The sequence below is a fragment of the Poecilia mexicana genome, unplaced genomic scaffold, assembly GCF_051168715.1.
Source record: "Poecilia mexicana isolate PSO_F unplaced genomic scaffold, ASM5116871v1 scaffold_10, whole genome shotgun sequence".
Taxonomy (NCBI): Eukaryota; Metazoa; Chordata; class Actinopteri; order Cyprinodontiformes; family Poeciliidae; genus Poecilia; species Poecilia mexicana.
This window is the reverse complement of record NW_028263379.1, coordinates 23261093-23265600: the sequence shown is the minus strand read 5'-3', so window position 1 is coordinate 23265600 and position 4508 is coordinate 23261093. Positions and strand designations below refer to the sequence as shown.

At 38.6% G+C, this 4508-nt stretch overlaps 1 long non-coding RNA gene across 1 annotated transcript; it reads right to left on the bottom strand.

The window, feature by feature from the left end:
- Window positions 1-478: 478 nt before the first annotated feature.
- Window positions 479-1292, bottom strand: LOC148157115 (uncharacterized). Its single transcript, XR_015764489.1, has 3 exons — window positions 1158-1292; window positions 933-1041; window positions 479-671 (listed from the first exon to the last, which is right to left on the bottom strand). It is a non-coding gene; the product is annotated as an uncharacterized LOC148157115 (long non-coding RNA).
- Window positions 1293-4508: the final 3216 nt, after the last annotated feature.

Genomic DNA, 4508 nt, shown 5'->3' with positions numbered 1-4508 from the left:
ATCAAAAAAATTGTTTTTAAATGTATACATCAGTGAATATGGTCACTTATAAAGGTAAGTCAATGGACTTCATAAAAAAAACACACAAACAGATCACAGTTTAAATATATATATATTGAACTTTTGTTAAAGATTTCTACAAACTTTTTACATGTAAAGATTACAATGAACAAAAATTACAACATTTAAAGAATACAACAAATTTAATTGAAAATTTGATGCCTCTGCAATAAAAAATATTTTGCTTTTTTTCGTTTTACATGTGTCCTGTCCGGCCCTGTGGCACTCAGGGTTTTTTTCTGAGTGTCAAGGTGAGGCCCAACAGTTTTACTTTCACAAGCGAAACATTATGGCTTCTGCCATGATGATCCACTTGTTATAAATATGAAACTATTACAAACATATAGATATATGAAAAATATTTGAAACTATAAACAATTGCTTTATGCCTCTTTTTAAGCTACTTGATTTTACTAACTTCTATTTTCAGACATCCAATCTAATTTTACATATTGCAATTTCTACAGTACAAATGAAACTATTTTAAAGATATACATACATGAAGAACTATTTGAAACTATATATAAAAAAACTCCTATAGGTCTTCTCCAAAGCTCTTTTATTTGGCCAAGTAGTTCTTCGGCATCCAATCTGGAGTGACACATCACAGACTCTGTAGTAAAAAAAAAAAAAAAGACAAAAAACGAATTAATATACATGACATTTTTAAACATCTATTTGATTTATGAATGAATAAAGTAAAAATTAAACTTTGTTTAAACAAAGGTTTCAGAATGATTAACCAACGTCACCCAAGAAAAAAAGAGCATATCCACTGGATTCCTCCTATCAAACCTAGATATACAACATAATCAATCTCAAGTTAAAATAAACAAAATCTGCAAATAAATTAGCCTTAATTAGTTATGTACTTATCTGGTCATATTGCACCACCTGGGACATCTAAAGAAACAAGAACTTCATCTTCTCCTCAGATTGGGTGAGGGTCCAAGTCCATGAGGTAGGGGAGGGTGTCCTGGACTAAAAATACACAGTCATTCCATCAATAGACAGCTAGTATCAACAACGACGAAAAAAGTAACTACTTTTAAGGTTGCTACAATTTAGATACATTTGCTACATTTCATGGGCCGCACCTCCAGGTCTCGTTTCCTCTCTCTCTTCTTGGGCAGCCTCGAAGGATCTTTTTGCTTGGAACTACCTGCAAAACAACCTGCTAAAACAGACTAAAACTGGGAGAAAAAAGGGTTAAATCCACCAAAACCAGACAAATTCTCACCATGTTAAGGGACTCTAACAGGACAAATGTGCGTTTAATTTTTGTTCTGCTAGTGAAGTGAAGGTAACCACTAGGAGGCTGTAGCAGTAAAAAGTGCAGTGTGATTGGGGAGCGATGAAAAAAGGAGAGCTATAATTAAATAATGCAAATGGTGAATAAAAAAGGAGTTTCGCAAAAAATTGACAGAAGGGCAACAGTTACTCTAACTGGATTAGAAAAATAAGGAAAAGTCTGGGCCACATTGAAGACCTATTTTAAACTATTTTAATTTCAAAATAGAACAGAATATACATGTAGTAGCTGATTGTTTTATCTACTTCTTCCTGGTGCAATATTTGCAGCAACTCCTCTGACAGAGAACCGATAAGTGTTTCAAGATCAGCCACTTTCGTATTCTCAAAGCTCAAACAAACTTTCATGTGCACGTCCAAAACCTATTTATGAAGCCTCCTTTCTATGGAACTAAATAAGTACTGAAAAGATTCAAAGTGTACAAGAATATTTGGATGCCTACAACAAAATCCACAAGCATACACTATAATTCACAAATGTGCACAATGAATGAATATATATCAAACCCACTGCAACAATGATAAAGAAAAACAATCCACACTGCTTTCTCCAAAAAGAATCCCATGCTATGAATTCAGGGTTAAGATGTACAGTCCACACAAAATAATTATACCCCTTGAACTATTCCATATTGTTACATTACAACCACAAATATATTTCCACAGAATGCAATATGAAAGACCAAAACAAATACCCATTATGATGAGTGAGATACAAAAGAAAAAGTGTAATACTTTTGGTTGTCGATTGTTTCATCATGCAAAGTAGATTTGGGATTTCAAATTCAAGTAAGTTGGTTTATTTTAGGGCTTTTGTTAGAGCGGGTCATTTTTGACCCGTAGGACAAACGGAGTGTTATGATCGCACCAGGGTTAAATACTTGTTCACCCCAATGCATTTTTACATTTGCAGCTTATACTAAAGCCAACACACAATATATAGGATTGTGGTAACTGTAGTAAGCCTGCAAGACACCCGACTGGACACAGCATTCTGGATGGGAGATGTAAAGGTGATCAAGAAGAGTACGTTTTTCTGTGGTTGGATCAGTGATAAGTTGCATAAAGCCTTTTGCTCTAAACAACTCATTGATGGATTTTTTCCCAGGAGGAATAAGGTCCTCATTGAAGTCTCCTAATATAACAGTGGGCTTAATATCCATTGAATTCAGGCCATCCAAGAGGTTTTGAAGATTTCTTAAAAATGTTCCAAGATCATAACTTGGTGGCCTGTAAACGGTCGCGATGAGGGCTGTGATTGGGGAGTCCACTTTGACAACGTTGAATTCAAGATCTGTAACCTCGTTAAAGAATCTTCGTTCCTGCGGTTGGAGAAGACTCCGGCAGTAAGTCGCTACTCCCCCACCCTCTTTGGAAGCAATGTCGACTCTGTTTGAGTAGGAGACATGTCTGTTCCGTGAAAAGAAACAATAGCCCTCCATTTGGCAAGAAGCTGGAACAGAAGATCCAAATAAATGAGTCTCCGTTAGGCATAAGATATCTGCCAACATAAGTTCATGATGTTGTTTCATGTCCTCAGAGTGACAGACAAGACCTTCGACATTGTGGTGGACAATTGTTAATGTTGCACCCTGATGACCCGACTGAAAATGCAAGAGTGGTCTGGTGTGCAAGAACGATGCTGGTCTCATTGATTCCAAAGCCACTCTGATGTTTTCATCAGCATAGATCTTACGTTCATCGAAATCAATGATTTTAAGTCCTTCCAGGGAAGTTGTGCGACTGAGGGCCACATATGCCATTCCAGGTTCAAAAATACGTTTCAAGGAGACTACCGCAGACTTCATGGTCATCCCTTGCACTTTGTGTGCTGTACATCCAAAGGCCAACTTTATTGGAAATTGCCGTCGTACCACTCCTTTTACACTAGACTGTTCCTCAAATCTCTCAATGTAAACAAAGCCGTCTGGTTTACCTTGAATCTTTTTTGTGCGTCCAGCTGTGGGATTATCCAATTTGAGTCCAATTAACTTTACACTAGTCTTTCCATCATTGGTACTGGTGACAATATCAGCAATGGTGCCAAATGTCCCATTGACAAGACCATCCTCTACATCCAAGTTCCTTATAATCATTACTCTAAACCCCAAACCAGCCTGTATGCTGTTAGACAAATCTCGTTTGTTGCCCGCTATGCAACAGCCCAGGTTAATCATGTTTCCTGTCTTTGTAACTCTTTTGTAGTCCTCTGCCTGAATGTCAACTGTTACTGCACCGAAAGAGGCCACAACTGCTGCATTATGGTTGTCCACCTGTTTATTTGTTGCAAAAATGTGCAGGACATCCATTGGACACTCTTTGGGGTCAGTAACAGCTTGGATCAAAAGAGACCTGTCATCCTCACTGAGCAAATCCGCTTTACCTTTAACTCTAATCCGGTTCAGGAGTTCTGCAAATGCTCTGTCGTCTTTCTGCCGCATGATTTCTGTCAGGCTGATCATCTGGAAATTCTCATTCCAGAAATCAAGCATGCCATCCTCCGCGACACAAAGAGGTTTTGCTCTTCCAAGGGGGGGCAATTGGAAGAAGTCCCCCACAGCCAGAACAGAGACCCCACCCATGAACCTGTTGTTCCCCTTGATTTGTTGAAATCTCCAGTGAACATATGCAAGTAGGTCTTTGGAGACCATGGAGATTTCATCAATGATTAAGATTTCCACATTAGAAAGAACTGCCCGCACTTCATCCAATGAATTTCCAAGTCCCTTGTACGGTGGTTTTAAACTCTTGGGCAGTTTCAAGATGGAATGTAAAGTCTTCCCCGATATGTTGTACGCTGCAGTACCAGTAAAAGCTGTGAGGAGCACAGTGGGCTTGGACATGTCACCAATATCAAGAAGTCTAGGAAGCTGGCGCAAGAGCTTGGTTGCCTCCTGGTAAACGCATTTGATGACATGAGATTTACCACAGCCAGCTCCTCCTGTCAAGAAATAAAAGAATGGTTCTGGGTCGTCACCCCAGACGCGCTTCAGGCACCAATCGCGAATGGCGTAAAAGACAGACGCTTGAGTTTCATTTAAACTCCTGTACATTTGTCTGATGAAATCAGGGCTCAATTTAGGAGCTTCAATTTTTGGCATGTCTCCACTGTTGACATCAATTTCGTAATCTGGAAT